Source organism: Sorex fumeus, unplaced genomic scaffold (genome assembly GCF_029834395.1).
Source record: "Sorex fumeus unplaced genomic scaffold, SorFum_2.1 ptg000131l, whole genome shotgun sequence".
Lineage (NCBI taxonomy): Eukaryota > Metazoa > Chordata > Mammalia > Eulipotyphla > Soricidae > Sorex > Sorex fumeus.
The window spans coordinates 20,860,815-20,877,063 of NW_026606188.1; the positions used below are offsets into that span (position 1 = coordinate 20,860,815).

The window sequence follows — 16,249 nt, forward strand, 5'->3', positions numbered from 1 at the left end:
TGGTATGTGTAATTGACAGTGATAAATTTCCTAGTGGGTCATCCTCTGAGGCTGCTTCTTCAGAAAGGGTCATGGATGGTGATCCCCAGATGCTTGCACCCATCTCCAAGATATATTCATCCCCAGTCTTTCTGAACAACTCAGGCGGGCCTTTGCTGGGAAATAACGGGGTCAGATCAAGACGAAAGCCAACTTCCAGTTCTGGGATTTCTTTGTACTTTCTTCTCTAAGCATGTATAAATATGGTGAGTTTAGGAATGGGTGAAAGTGAAAATAGAACTGGAGACTTCAAACCTATTGATTTCAAGTCAATGGGAAGGGCTAAGCTTTACTCATACCAAGTGCCCTCCACTGGGGGGTGTGAAGGGCCATTCCAAGCTTATATCTGGAACCCTTGTGCCTCTCTTCATTGTCATCCTTGAGGCATCAGGCACAGGCTAAGGGAGATCTGATGGACTCAACACTGGAGAGTTTGCAGGTGCATTTTCAAAGATCCTTGAATCCGCCTGAACATTATTGTGGTTAATGCGGTATATTAGGTGGGAGATCTGACTCTAGAGAGACTCATCTCTACCTTACAGGCGTGGGCAGGCCATGGGGGAGTGAGGCAAAAGTCTGATGAGGTTAGTTTAGAGTCTCAGGCCTCTTGCAAAACTTTGTATAGCTGCAAAGCCTCTTCTATGACAGCTGCGTGTTCCGCACATAGGCATGTAAATTTGCCTATTTCAGAGTGGTCAAGGATCCCAGGAAGCTCGAAAGCACAGGATATTGAGGCCATGCATTTAGGGCCTGAGTCCACCATGACCTGGCCCTTCCTGGGTGTGCCACTGCCCAAACCTTCTAGATCGCTCTGGTACCCCCGAGCCGGTGGTTCTCTTCCTTCTGTTCAGGAGCGCCCCCAAGGGACCTTGGGGAGCTCCCCTGGGTGCTGACTTGTGGGGCAAGGAGTGAAAACTTTTCTAATTGCCAGAAACTGCCAGAACCACGACTCTGGCAGGCTAAAGCAGGGCAGAGTGGGGAGGAGCTGGAAGTTCTGGACTATACTAGCCACCCCAGTCCGTAGGACTCCACTGGTATTGATACCAGCCCCTCCCCACCCCCACCAACTCCATAAGCCATGCTGACTTCTGAAAATCCCCTTCCAGCCTTTGAGAGCGCCACTGACCCCGTGCCATTCCCTTTAACCTCTGAAGGTCTGATCACGTCCAGGTTGAATGAATCTAGCCCTCCTGGGAATGGTCCGTTTGGAGGTCGCAGGACCCCCCCTCTGACCGGGCACCTCCGCGCAGCCTGAGCAGGTGCGGACCGGGGTTGACAGGGTTGGGGTGGGGGAAGGATCTGGTGAGTCAGATTCGAGGGAGGGGCTAAGCCTGTTTTAGATCAGCTCCGGCTCCCGCAAGCAGAGAGCGCCGGGAGGAGCCGGAGGGGAGCGCAGCGGTGAGTCAGGCGGCCCGAGAGGGGCGCGGGCCGGCGCGCTCCGGGCTCCCCGGGAGAAGGCGCGGTGGCACTGCCCGACGCCATGTGCGGACGAGTGTCTCGTGTGGGTGCGGAGCGCCGGACGCCGGGGGGATTCCGGTTGCTGGATGGCCCGTGTCTCACGGCAGCCCGGGCTGGAGGGGACCGCGCACCGGCGAGGGCGCGCGGGGCGCGGGCAGAGGGATGCGCGGGCTGGGCGCGCGGGCTGGGGGTCGGCTGGGCTGTGAGCAGCCCCAGGTAGGAGACCCCAGTCCTGGGCGCTGCGGAAGGAGCCGGGCTCCCTTCTCCCCTGATGCCCGGAGAGGATCCGGGCTGGTGCTGAAGCCTGCACCCCGCTCCTCAGGGAACCGTGCTGGCCCAAGGTCGCCAGGGTTTTTTCTGTCCACTCTCACCTCCTACAGTGAGCTGCCAGGAGTGTGAGAAGCTACACAGAAGGGTAGGACCTCCACGGCCAAAAGCAAAGGTGGAGGGAGAAAGAAAACAAGGGTTCTGGGAGCGGGAAGTTTGCACGAATAGAAACCAGAGACTTTGCTCTGTCGGACGATTTTCCCTCCCAACATCTCCCGATTGTCGGATAGTCGGAAGGTGTTTTGCTGCTTGAACTTTCTCTTCGCTGGTGACTGGAGAGATTAAAAAAAGAGCCTCTTGCCAGGCTGGTTTTTCCAAGTAGTTCCAGGCTGGAAGTTGCAACCGTTTGAAGGATAATTTATGGGTGTTTCATACATTAAAAGTGTATCACAGCAGAGCCGTTTGGGTGCTGAGGGTATTAAGGAAAACTTAGAGCATGCTCCCAGCTGGAAGCCAAAATAGTGCTCTCCTGGGTGCCTCTGCCTCATCTGTCATCGAGGCCGATGGAAATCCATGAGCAAAGGCACTTGATTAATCGTCCTGACTCCAGCTCAGGGGCAGGCACACCCTCTGGCAATGCCAGCCCCCTTCCCAGGCACTCATGGCCAGCTGCATTCTGCAAATTCAAAAATGGCCGAAGTGGGCCAGCACACTTCTCCAGGGTTTCTGTCTTTCTGTCTGTCTTTCTGTCTGTCTTGTCTGTCTGTCTATTGAGACTGCTGGGAGGGGCAGCTCGGCCTCTCCAGGCTAGGCAGAGAGGGTAGCAGCCAGGTCTTCTAGCTTGGTGTTTACGGTTTCTTACAGTGTCTGGAACTTTCTCCCTCTGTGGGTCTGCGGGTGGGAAAGGTTGAGTTCCACTTGGGAGGGATCTGCTTTGGGGAATGAGTAAACTGCCAAATGTGGCTGCCCACTGCCCAGTGCCCAGAGGGCTGGGTTCAGACCAGAGAGGAACTAGAACTTGGGGAGACAGAGAAAGGCCCTTCAAGAAACAACCCCAGAATCAATGATGCCCCTCAGGCCTGGGCCCTTAGACCATAGGAGCGAACTAAGTTTCTCCTCCTAGCATGCCCAGTTCCAGCCCCTGCTACCCATGGCCTTCTTAGGCAGGTGAGTAAGAGAGAAGCCCTGGGGCATGGAGAGATAGTACAAGGTGTGGGGTTCTTGCCTTGTATGCAGCTGACCCGGGTTCCACCCCAGGCAACTCATGGGGCTCCCTGAGCATCATCAGGAGTGATTCCTGAGTGCAGAGCCAGGAGTAAGCCCTGAGCACAGCTGGGTGTGGCCAAAAAAATGGGAAAAAAAAAAGAAAATCCCAACCAGGAGAGGGGTGATGTGAAGAGTTCCAGGAACACCCTGTGAATAGCAAGGGCAAGGTCTCAGATTCCTGGGAACATAAGTTTTCATGGAGGTTTAGGGGGGCTACAGGAAGGGGCAGTCTTGCACCAGCTCTATGCCCTGGGTGGCACCTCAAGCTCCTGGGCCCCCTAGGGAGTTGGAACTTGGGGCAAGTCATGCTGGTCTACATCACTCCAGGAGGGGAACCTCACCTTGTCCATGGCCCACCCCACCCCATATCTCCAGAGCAGGCCCAGGCTGCACATTCCCATTCCCTTCCTTCCACAAAGAAATCTTTGCAGAATCAGACAGGGGCCCCAGCAGCCAATGTTATCAGAAGGCAGGGCAGGGAAGGGCCAAGCTGGAGCCCCAGGGAAATTTTTCACCATTCTTAAGAGAGCACTGGTGAGAGAGTTGACCCACTTCACTTTTCAGTGAGCACAGCAATGGCACTCTCATGGGTGGTGCCTGGTTGTAACAGCAACTACATGGTGACTCGAGGAAAACTCCTGGCTATCCCCCAGGGAAGCAGGGGGCCAGACATACAGGTCAGAGCAGAGACCAAGACACCAAGCCAATTTCTCTTGTCCCAGTAATAACGAGCAGGAAACTCAGGCTTCATTCAGTCAGGACTTTGGGGGTATTGGCTGCAAATAACCTTCTGCTCTGAGGAGGCCATGGAAGAGTCTTTGAGGAATTACATCAAATTTCTGTGTAATTTTAAGCAACAACCCATATTCAGGAAGGCATCTATTGGGCTTGATCCATTCTGATACATCCCCTAGTGATAAAGAAGTTTCATAGAGCCTCTCTAGGCCTCTAGGGGAGTAGGGGAGAGCCAGCTCATCCCGGGACCCTATCCCCAGGAGGTGGGAAGACAGTTAACATTCTAATGGCATCCAAATATCGATCAAACTAGTGGCACCCTGATACTGAAATGTGGCAAGACAAATTGAAGCTTTGGGGTTGGGGGCTGGGTGGTCAATGTCCCTTAGGTTGTGAGTGTATGATACAGGACAGTCACTGTGTGCACCAAGGAGAGAACAAAAAGCAGCAGAGACCGGAATAATGTAGACAGGTAATAAAGGGAGTCTCTCAGCTTCCTGAGGTTTTGGTTATTCAGCTCTAAGAGACTGGACATGTTTTTAAAGTCTCTGGATGCTATTGGCTTCAGATAATGGCATGGAAGAAATCAGTGGAAACATTAAGATGAACCTTTGACAATTTCTCTCCTGTATTTTGTTGCTTTCCTGAGTTGGGGTGAAGGAAGAAAAGTGCCGTAGTGACCTTGAGCCTGTCTATCACTAAACTGTGAGAGACGTCTCCTGGCTCCATTATGTCTATCAACAGGGCTATAGCACTCTTGGCTGAATAGGGACTGTTTACATCATCCAGGAAGTCCATGTTCCTGTTTCATGAACTAAGTACCAAAAGTCACAGTGACAACCAGAACTGTCCTCATCTCCCCCATTCACCACATGGATGGCTATGGACTTGTAAAAGAAGATAATGCTGGAGCCAAACTGATGGGACAGCAGGAGGGGAATTTGACTTGCACGTGGTAGACCCAGGTTCAATCCCTGGCACTGCATACACTCTCCTGAGTCCTGCCAGGAGTGATCCCTGAGCAGAGAGCCAGAAATAAGACCTTGAGCATAATCAGGCGTGGCCACAAAACAAAAATAAAATAAAAGGTACAGTGTTGCTTTCTGCTAGGACCTGTTGTCAGGCCATCTATTTTATCAACTGAATTTGGGCTTCTGAAATACGACCCTTGGCTTGTCTGCCGGGATCCAGCAGATCAGGTCACAGGGGCCACTGGCCAAACCTCAATTCTGTGGTTCTCCCAGGCATCATCTTTCAATTTTGACAGTGGAGTGCAAGTACACACGAGTACCATGAAAAGGAAACCAGGAAGAGCAGAAGGTAGGGATGTGGGGAGGGCAGGCAGGTGTTACTGGAGCATGCCGTCCCCCCCCCCCCCCCCGCCCCGTATGCTGTGACCGACACAAGCAGACTGCTGCTCTGGGGGCTCTACCCTTTACTAAGTGCATCACACTTGGATCCCAGCAGGTCGCTGCCTTCTCCTTCTAGATAGGAGGAAGCAGACCCTTCTCCAGTTCTTGCTCTGACGTAGTTGTGTGAAGAGAGCAGCAGAGCATACCTGTGCCCAAGCTGTGGGATAAATGGGAATCAATAATGTGGCAACAGATTGAGAAACAAACTGAAACAGGGGGCAATGGTGTTCTGCTGCCGGGCAAGTCGAGCAAGATGGCTTCTTTCCTTCTGCTCACAAGGTCCTGTCCCAAGACACGGAATAGAACTATTTGTGACTCGCATACAAATCACTATTCATCATGCAAGGGGCTAAAGTGAGGAATGTCTTTAGAGAGGATCAAGACACAATGGACAGGTGCTTATCCCAAGCAGTAGGACAGAGAAAACTACTTCAGGGGCAGAGTTTGGAACTTGAAGTCCAGACCACAACAGACATGGGCGACACAGAGACCCTCCATGTGTAATGCCGTAGGGCCTGGGAAGTGGCTGCTGGCATTTGTGAGGTATGTGAGTTCAGGTCCCAGCCCCTAAGCACCCACCAGTGGAGAGTAGCCTCTTCCACCCCTGTCCAATAGCAATAATTTGGGGCAGGGAAGGAGAAATTCATATGTGATCTGTAGCCATGTTATTTGATTTGTTCAGGGATTTGGCCAACTTCTTTCCCAGGCAGAAAATACACTTGTAGTCATTGTATACATCATAGACAAGGGTTGTCCCTGAAAATTCCTTTGGGGGGGTGGAGACAATGGTGAAGGTGCCCTGGCCAGGTGTGGGCTCAGCGAGTGGAGGAACCACTGTCTTCAGGGATGTCAGGGAATTTCTCATGGTCACAAAGCCCCCATCCATCCTCTCCTGCTTCCTCCTATGCTAGGACTGGCCAAGGCTGCATCTTGTCTGCACCTCGAGGCCAGGAAGGACCTGACAGTTGGTCCTGAGAGCTTATCCCAGATGCTGCATGCAGGGGACTCCTCTCTCAATCCCTTCTCGCTATGGGTATGGGGTGTTTGTGGGGTTTGTATCTTGCCCCTCTGCTCCTGACCTGCGGCTGAGCAGCGCAGGCTGAGAGGTGATCAGACTTTGGTACCACCCACCCTTGGCCATGGCTGTGTATTGACTCCTTGGGAGTATGTGGGTGCCCAGGAATGTGGGACCCCTCTGGGCTGTGGTTTCTAGAGGATTTGCTGCCATACGGGGCTCTCGCTGCAGAGAGGAGGTGGAGGAGCACTCAGGGACATCTCTTGTAGATCAGTTTCCCTTTATACAGCAGAAAAAAACAAAAGTGTCTTTGCCTCTCAGGGACATGGCAAATAGGTTATGCGGGCAGGACACCAGTCTGGCCCACAGATGGCACACACTTAACAAAAACTAGATCCCTCCCTTTCTGTCTTTTCTATTTGAGGATATAAAAGATTGTCTTTGCCTTTCTGTTTATGGACTACAGCCAACAGTGCTTTGGGATTACTCCTGGATCTGTGCTCCGAGTTCATTCCTGGTAGGGCTCAGGCAACTGTATGTGGTGGCAGGGATTAAACCCAGGATCTGCCTTTCTCTGTCTCTGTGTTATAAAGCTTTGGAACACTAAGAGAAGAAATCAGGGTTAAGTATCACCGATGCCTTCTCTGGGAACTTAACTCTATGTCGACCTTGGGTCATTAACATTCTCACTTTGATGAAATTTTAACCAAACATGTCATCTTCTAAATTGTTTTGTTCCATAATATCCAGGTCAAAGGAGGCTGGTGAATATTGTCCTATAATTTTCTTTCCGAGGCAAACTTCTCTGACTTTTATTTCAAAAATGTGCCACGATGTTCTCTATATAAGGCATTCCTTGAGCATGGTCATTTGTACTGGCAGCTTCCAAGATATTCGGGTTCCTTAACCCCACATAACAACATCTCCTCCTCCTCTTCTTGCAACCGATGTCCCTGGGATCTTTTGTGTTTTGTCACTTTTACAAGGGAAGGAGAGGAAACCTTCTTATGGCCTTTTCGCCCTCCTATGTAAGAGCCAGTGGTTTGAGGCCCACCAATTCTGAATTTCATGGAGCAGTGGTTAGTGGGGAGATGGTCCCTAGCCCACTCAGGGGATAGGACCCTCCACCCTGGGTATCAGGCCACAGGGCTGATTTGCTAACCAGGATCCTGGATACATTTGGAGATTCAGAACCTGATAAATCCTAGTCCAAGCACAAGCTTGCTCAGGAGTCCAGCTTACAAGGGTTCAATGCTTTAGCAGAGAAGGTCACTGAGGTCAGGGCACATAGGCTAGGTGCAGGGGCCATAGCAAACTAGAGAGGGTATAACCCTTGAAAGAAGACAAGTCACCTGCTTCTTGACAGGACTGGAGGGGGAACATGGTCATGCCTTGAAGCTTTCCAAGAAGTGTCAAAATGTTTGAATTTCTTTTCTTCCAAATCACTTATGCTTACTAAAACAACAACAACAACAACAACAACAACAACAGAAACTCCTTTAGGTTACCACAGTTAACCTAGAGCAAATGAGAGCAGTGTCAAAGGAGAAGTAATAAAAATCATGCAGTTGTCCCCATGCATATTCTGGATTTAGAGTCTGCTACTCCAATGTGAAATTCCATCTGTACCAGAAAGATGAAATCAAAACGGTGCTGGATATGTTTTTTCTTATAATTCTTTTCTCCCTCCCTCCCTCCCTCCCTCCCTCCCTCCCTCCCTCCCTCCCTCCCTTTCTTCCTTTCTTCCTTCTTTTCTTTATCTTTCTCTTTCTTTCTTTCTTTCTTTTTTTCTTTCTTTTTCTACCCTCCTTCCTTTCTTTCTTCCTTTTTCTGGTAAAGGCCACACCCGACAATGCTCAGGGCTTACTCTGGCTCTGCACTCAGGGATCACTCCTGGCGGTACTCAGAGAACCATATGGGGTGCCAGGGATTGAACACAGCTGAATGTGAGCAAGGCAGATACCCTTCCTGCTGTACTATCACTCTGACCATTTCTGATGATTTTCTGAATGACATTTTCTTTTCATAGTTTGCTTTAAGAATATATGTCCATCCACTGCTTGTTCTCGTCCAGGCTTCTAGGAAGCAGCAGGCTTTCAGTAGTCAGGTTTGGGGAGAGTCAGAAGTCACGCGTGCATTTTTGAAGGTGCAGAGGCCAGCATGCCCAAAGCCCCATGTAGTTCAAATACTGACAGTGTTGTGCTAAGAGGTCTAAGAGACAGTGGTCTAATCCATGTGATGTCTTCTAGGAGGGCTTCCTGGAGGAGGGGGCGTTTTGCAGGCAAATAGGATTTTGTAGAAGCAGCCCTGGACCCAAATCAGATCCAACTAGCTTCAGATCCAAGCTCTGCCTTTTACTGGCTCCTGGTCACATTTCTCTTGAAGCTTTCATTTTCTCAGCTGTAAAAGGGAAACATAATGTTCACTTCAGAGGCCTACTATTGTAAGGGTGAGAAGAGAGATTTGCGAGGAGCCCTGGCTTAGCCCAGAGCATGCTACTCAGCCAGGGTTAGGTCATCTAAGTTCTGCTCTGAACACTAGGGTGCAGGGACCCAGAGGCCTGCAGAAGAGCCGTCTCAGCGTGTGCACAGCTGCCTTACCTGCTTTCTCTGCCCCAGCACAGCCCAGAGGTGGGGGGTCATTGTCCTGCTTCTCCCTGTTCTGGGTGCCCACTAGTGCTGGCAGAACCCCGCCACTGCTCGCAAACCTTGCCCAGGCCACAGCACAGCACTCTACTCTGCAGGAAAAGTCCCTGGAGAGGCTGTAGAGACACGCACGGCAAATATTCAAGGAATTCGTAGGAATAAAAAAAATTGTTAATTTGTGTTTTTGCATGAGGCCAACCCAAGAACACGTTTTCTCAATTATAGCATGCATTGCTCAGAGGGGAGGCACTGAGGCCAGTCCAGGCTCCTCGGGGCTGCTGCGTGCGGGGGCCACCTGACCCAGACCTGACTTTCTATGACCTCAGTTGGATCCAGTCAACCCGCCACTGCCCCTTGCAGCCGAAACAAACAGAATCTCCCCCAGCCCTGCACAGGATGAAGATCTCCTTGCAGCCCTGAAAGCAGGTCTGATTTCAGATTCTGCCTGTACTCAGGCGAAATCAAAAGCGACAGCTTGACTCTCGATGGCAAATTCATAGTTGCTGGAGCTCAGGCCGCCCATGACTTCTTTCAGTTCTGAAAGCAGAAAGGTCCTTTTTTTTTTTCTTCCCCAAAAAGCATGCATCCGCTGCTTAAAATATTACTAGTGGGTGCCTGAGATCAGCGATTATGTTTTCTGGATGGTTTCCTGGGCTGACTCTTTTCCAAGCACACGGCTTTGTCGGATCTTTGTAATTTCTGAACTATTTGATTAATGATGTCCCCTCCACCACCACGGAGATGGTTTAGAGTGCGTAATTAGCAGCATGCCTCAAAAACAAAGGCACTGCTCCACAGACATTGCACTCAAGCAGGAAACAAAAACAGCTCGGACTGATCGCCATCGAGTGGAGGAAAGGAAAATAATCTTCAAAGTATAGGTTGGGACCCATAAATGGGATGGGATATCCACTTAGTGGTATGGTTCCCTCTCTCTCTAATTTTTTAAATGAGAGTCAATAGTATCCAAGTCAGTCTGCCTCGCAAGGAGCAGGGGAAAGTACTGTTCGTGAGAGTTTTGTTTAGCTGTGTATGTGGGTCACTCACCCAGATGTGCATACTGGCTCATGAGAGAAAATGCATTTTTTCTTTCTAGTCATATTTTAAAAAGATGAAAAAAAAAGACTGTTAGAGAAATCAGCATGGCTTGAAAAAGGGCACAGCTCTGAAGCCAAAGGTTTAGGGTTGACTACCAGGTCTGTGACTCCCATCATGCAATTGCCCCCCCCATCTCTACACACACACACACACACACACACACACACACACACACGATTCCCGCTCCCTTTATGCCCTGTCACAATGGCTGGGTGGAACATGCTTGGTTGTGGTACTTGCTGGTGCTTCCACATTCAGTTGTGGTGCTCACACACACACCGGAGATGTCATACTAGGGGATGTGACACTAGGGGACCCAAAGAGCAGAACTGGGGGAGTTGTACTGGATCCACGGGAGCAGCATGGAGGATGGAATGAAATCAGACTCGTGCTTACATGGCTCAGAGCAATTCCCCACCCATTTGTGTGACTGGGAAGGGTGGGGATGACTTCAGTGCTCCGAGCATAGTGTCTTCACCTGTAAGGTCTAGCCGTCCTCCTGCCTGGTGTTGCTGGACAGAGTGAATGACACAGGGGAGGAATGTCTGCTACCGTGATGGCCTCAGTAAGAACTGCTTCCTCATCCTCCTCACCCTCCTCCTGCATCTCTCCCTCCATTTCCTTCACCAAAGTCTCCTTCACCACCTCCTCCTCCTCCCCTGCCTCACCCACCTCCTCTTCCTTCTCCTCCTTCACCTCCTCCTCCAGCTCTTCCTTCTCTAGTTCCTCTTCACCCACCTCCACCTCCTCCTCCAACTTCTTCACCTCTCCCTGTTCAGTTCCTCCCTCTCTTCCTCCATCTTCTTTGAAAGTAGGCAAATTTTATCCAACTCTCCACGTTCTCTGACCACATCCCCCCCTCCCCTCAGCTGAGGTGGGGGAAGAGTGACTACATCAAGAATCACTTTGAGGCCACAGGGGTGTTGTGTCACAGTTTTCCTGAGATCTTGACAATTCAGCCTGGAGGAGCAATCAGGGATAAGGAAGGTTCACCTCTTGGTTCACAGGGAAGCTCCCCACCTTGAGAATTTTCCCATGCTTCATGAAAGGCTTATTCCAAATCTCCACTTATACAAATGCCCTCCCATAGGTCTCATTTTACCATGAAGTCTTAAAGATAATTATTAATGGTGTCTCAGAGGCAGAATTCCTGTCCATACCCAAGATTCCATGTCCCTTCCCAGACAGTTGGGAAGATGTTTCTATTAGAGGTCATAGGGCAGTGAGACCAACAAGGAGGGAAAGGGCCAGCTCTGCAACTCATTTCATCCCTCTAAGGGCAAACTTCTCTCCTCTCTACACTCATTCCACTCTTACCTGGAAAAAGTAATGTCACCAGACCAGTTACATATTAAGTAAGCTTTACAGGGTCTGGAATAATGGTCATCCATTTGAGCATTTGTCTTGCACGTGTCTGACCCAGCTTTGATCCCAATCACCCAGGAGGGATTTCTGAGCATAGAACCAAGAGTTATCCTTGAGCACTACTTGGTGTGCCCCCCCCCCAAAACAAAAAATAAATAAGATAAAAATAGGAAAATAAATAACTTTTATAGCAGAAAGAGAGCTAACCATATGTCCAGCCCCCCATGGTCTCCATACACATGTCACCAGAGACCTGTGTGGACTAGATCCCAAAAGGCAACTCAGGCTTATCACCATACCTATACTTGTTTTCAAATCGTTTTTTTATTTTTTGGTTGTTGCTTGTGTGTGTGTGTGTGTGTGTGTGTGTGTGTGTGTGTGTGTGCAGTGCCTGGTATTAAACTATGGACCTCACAATGAGCAATTGTCCCTTGCCTTAAAAAAATTTATTCTTAAGTGAAAATCAAATGCCAATTTTCTCCATGTATAAAAGAAGGGGAAAAGAAAGCATTTTCCTACCCTCACTGAAACTTGTACCAACAAATGGAATCAATTGTCCCAGGGCACAACATACAACCAAGAATGTTTCTGATGCATGAAATGAATTACCTTTTTCATCTGGGTTCCAGTGTGATGTTTGTCTTTCAAAGGGAAAGTGTGAACACTTAGAAATGTTTTCATTGTCTTTCTTAGAGGAGGTCAGACTGAAGATTCCCTACCCATGTCAGCTTCTCTGGATCTAGGAAATAAGAGACCAGCATTGTCTTACCTCGCTTTTTTCTAAAGAACAATCAGACACATCAGAAAGTGAAGGCTTGCTAAAATACTAAATATGTTTCAGAGGTTCTATGCAAAAAATCTTTATGATCATAAAAAGATAGAGTAAGTTTTTATATACAATGTCCATATTTAAATTGGTTGAATTTCATCAACGATTATAGACCTGCTACAGAATTGTGAGCAGCAGCACTTATTTTTGGAAATACTTCACCCACCTGCCTGTAGCTTCTTTTCTCTGCATCGAGGAAGTTTTTGTGGAAGAAAGAAAAATAGCACTAGGTACATATTATTCATCTCCACCCAAGAAATACCTAGATTCAGGGAGACCACACTTTATTCCTGGCTCAGCCTTCTTCTAATTCTGTACTTGGAAAAATCACAGAACCTCTCTGAGTCTCTTATACAATCTGCAGAATAATATTATCTACTACCTTACTTCCAGGGTGGGAAAGATAATACAAGGGTTAGGGAACTTGTCTTGCATTCAGCCAAGCCTGGTTTAATCCCAGGCATCACATATGGTCCTGGGCACTGACTGGAGTGAGAACCAGGAGTGAGCCTGGGCTACACCAATGGAGTGCCAAACCCTCTGCATTCAACTGATTACTAAAATAATAAGATAGTCACTGCCCAGCTAGGACAGTCGTGTTGTCCTGTCCTTGATAAAGACCCCTGGCTGTGAGTAGTAGCAGAGGACCATTGTTGAAGGTCTGGTCAAGGAGAGCACATTGCAGGCAAGAGAGTTGACTCTGCACTGCATTGCATGAAGAACTTTGTCACTTGCCTCCTTCTGCCTTCAGCTTAACCCACAAGATGTGAAGACACTTAATTCAATATAGGCAGAAGGGAGCTGTTCCTGATAGACAAAGGCCAAAGATTCTGTGGAATCAGACTCTCAGGGAGGCAGACCCAGGAGTGGGGCTGGAAACACACTCCACTGGGGAAACTCTGAGTTCCTCCACTGTAAAATGGGTCCATTCATTATCACATCTACTATTGAGTAGGATTAAAGAAGTCACTTGGGTGTCTCAGACCTGGATCTGGTAGAAGCTGAGTATAATGGTGTCTGAGGAGCCTCTAGCTACAGGGGCACCCACTGAGGACAGGGGAGGCAGGTGTGCATGCAGTGCCAGAAGGCCCTGGTACATAAAGATGCTGTCCTGGTGGTCTCTCTCCTCTGTTTCCTTTGCTGGCAACCTGATCTCTCCTACCTTCCCTGCTTCTGTATTTCTAAGACCTGGAGCTCTGTCCAGAAGCCCACCCCCACAAGGTCCCCTTCTTTCCTGCCCCTCTCTTTACAGATGATCTCATCATTACTACACAATACTTTTCTGGCTTCTGGATGTCTCTTTCCGGTCTGGATTGCTCCTCTGGGCCTTAGGCCCTTCCACTATGATATCTAATCTTCAGTTGAGATATACTGACACCACCATTCACATTCTGACACTATTCTTCCCTAAATCTTATTTCAATCTTTTCCATATCAGAAAGGAATTACTAGCTGCCTTAAGACCCCACATCGAGAAATCATCTGGAGTGTCCCTTCTTTAGGAGCCTTCACATCTAATCCACCAGCAAGCCTTGTTGACTTTAAATCAGATTTCCTCCCACCACCTCATGCTCCCCTGTAGTGCGGACCATCCTTACCCTGACTGCTGTGCAACTCCTGGGTCTCTCTGTCCCTGCCTGCCTCCTACAGTGTGTCCTTGTGAAAATGGGAAATCTTGTCACACTATTTCCAATAACTTTTCTATGCTACATAAAATCCACCATCTTTCTGTGAACTAGCATTGATTGGGAGTGATTTTCCCCACCCCGTCCTACCCTAAAATGTAACATTTGGGAACATCTGAAGATGTTTTTGTTGTCACTCACATCTAGTGGGAGATTATAAGGATGCACCAAACATTACAGAATGCCCAGTACAAGCTTTAGCAGCAAAGGATCATCTGGTTCAAAATGCCAATAGGGTTGACAGAGAAATCTGTTTTTTAGGGTCTGAACCCTGACTTCCAGCTTCTTCTGTCTCTTCTCTCCTTGCCTGTTCTGTGGCAGCTACACGGATCTTCTTACCTCAGCACTTTGATCTTATGATGACCTCAGGGCTTTTACACTTTCTTCTCTTTGGAACACTTCTACTTTACAGGCTTTTGTCACATGGTTAGCTTTGTTGATCCATTAGGTCATCTGAGGTATCACCTTTTGATCTCTATAATTCAAAATCTCTAGTCTCCAGCTCCCCAGACTGCCACCAAGGGACTCTTCCCTCCCCCCTACTTTAGGGATTTAACAATACCTAATACAGTGATTTCGTATAATGTGTGTCTTTTACAGGAGTGTGGGAATGAGGAATGGAGCTTGGTTGAACTCATCACATTGAAGGGTCTTCATCTGTTCAATTGTTGAACAAGTGAAGAATTGATCAGTAGGGCACAGACTTAGATTCCTACAAAAGTATTGGAATGGAATAAAGTAACAAAATCTAACCTTTGGGAAGACCTGTACTGAAGAAGGTGTGATATGCTCTATATGACAAGTTTCTTTGAGCCTACCTGGACCCAAATAGAGCAAAGTTTGCAGGAAGGTTCTTTCGCATGTGTACCTAGGAGAACCTCATGCAAGATTAAGGCCAACTATGGACTTTAATTTGTAGTAGAATAGAGGGCAAAGCTGGGGATCAGGGGTCCAAAGCAGGTGATTAACAATGAGTAGAGAAAGAGAAAGAGTATAAAAGAGCAGGAACAAGAAGATATCTGAGTGAAAGGAGATCTGATCAGGGCAACTCAGAAGAGGGGATAGAGGGGCCTGGGGAAGAGGAACAGCATCCCCAGAGGAACTTTGTGGGTCAACTTATCCCAAAGGGCAGCTGGTAGTTCTTGGAGCAGGAACTGAGGGTTTTTTGCCATGGGTTTTCCAGGAGTTGAGTGAGGAATTGGAGTGATACTAGCCAGGTCCTAAGTTGGGAAGAAAACTTCTTGCATAGCCAGGCAGAGAATTTATTCTGAAGGGACATACTGACCCAGAAAGAGCTCAACTTATTGACCCAGGAGGCAATGATCAAAGTCAAGGTTCCAGGCTTGATTTGAAACAATCTGACCCATTGTCAAACTAAGATCCCATGTTTCAGTTAATAAGAAGTCCTGGCTGTCAAGTCACAATTGAGAGAGTGGTCTGTATGTAGCACCGGGCAAGTGAGGAGCATTTGTTTAGCCCAGGTCATGCCTGTGCCGCCCACCATAAGAAAGTAACTACAATTCTTGATGGCAAGGATTTGGGAGCTGAGGAGAGCATCTTCTGCTCATGAATCACTGTTTCAAGGACCTAGGATTCTATTGTATGCAAATCCCATAGGCTCCCATGGAAGGGATGCCTGCACTCTGGCACCCCATTCACCCCAACTTTTCTTTGATGTGACCCCCTGATGGTCAGAATTTGAGTTAAAAGGGCCAGCTTAGGATACTTACTCATAAGTTCAGTTTGCTTCACTGCCCGGATATTTCTGAGGCTATGACTACTGGAGATTAGCCAGCCAACACCTCATTTTATGAGCCTATTAATATAGGTTTAAAGTAATGCACCTCTGAGAAGACAGCTTACTCCAACCAACCAAAAATATCATTAAGAACGTTTACAGGGTCTAAAGAATGATATAATGATGATGCAATTTAGATGTGCTGGATTGCCCTCGTGTCTAATTTAGTCCCGACTCAGTCCATAGAAACATGGATTTCCCCACAGACGTAGCCTCATAGCAGCCCTGGCCCAGGGTGCCTCCTAGGGGAGAAGTGAATGGCTTGCCTCGCACAGGACAGTGGAAGTCATAAAACATCTCCCAGCCAAGTATCCCTTCTCTGCTTCCCTAGAGACACAGTCATGGGACACTTGGACTTTTCATTCACAAAAACTGATGCTTTTAAAATGTGTAAGTCTGCAACTGTGCCTCATGATGCCTCACTATTAAAATTTTTTTCTTACTACAATTTAAACTCAGTACCACCTTATGCTATTCATGACTCTTGATTTTTAAACTTTGTAAATCTTTCAACAACTGAACTCATTGACTAAAAGCATTATATTTGTAATCCTAGCTTTAAAATCTCCAAGAGAATAAAGTTTATAGATTTGTATATTTAAAAAAAACCTGATGCTTTTTCAAAGGACTCTTTTCC

At 48.1% G+C, this 16,249-nt stretch overlaps 1 protein-coding gene across 1 annotated transcript in view; it reads left to right on the forward strand.

Moving 5' to 3' along the window:
- Positions 1 to 1,402: 1,402 nt before the first annotated feature.
- Positions 1,403 to 16,249, forward strand: part of NGF (nerve growth factor) — a 50,577-nt gene continuing 35,730 nt past the window's right edge. Inside the window, exon 1 of the mRNA XM_056139158.1 lies at positions 1,403 to 1,437. The gene's annotated coding sequence lies outside the window, so the exon portion shown is untranslated. The remainder of the gene's footprint in view (positions 1,438 to 16,249) is intronic.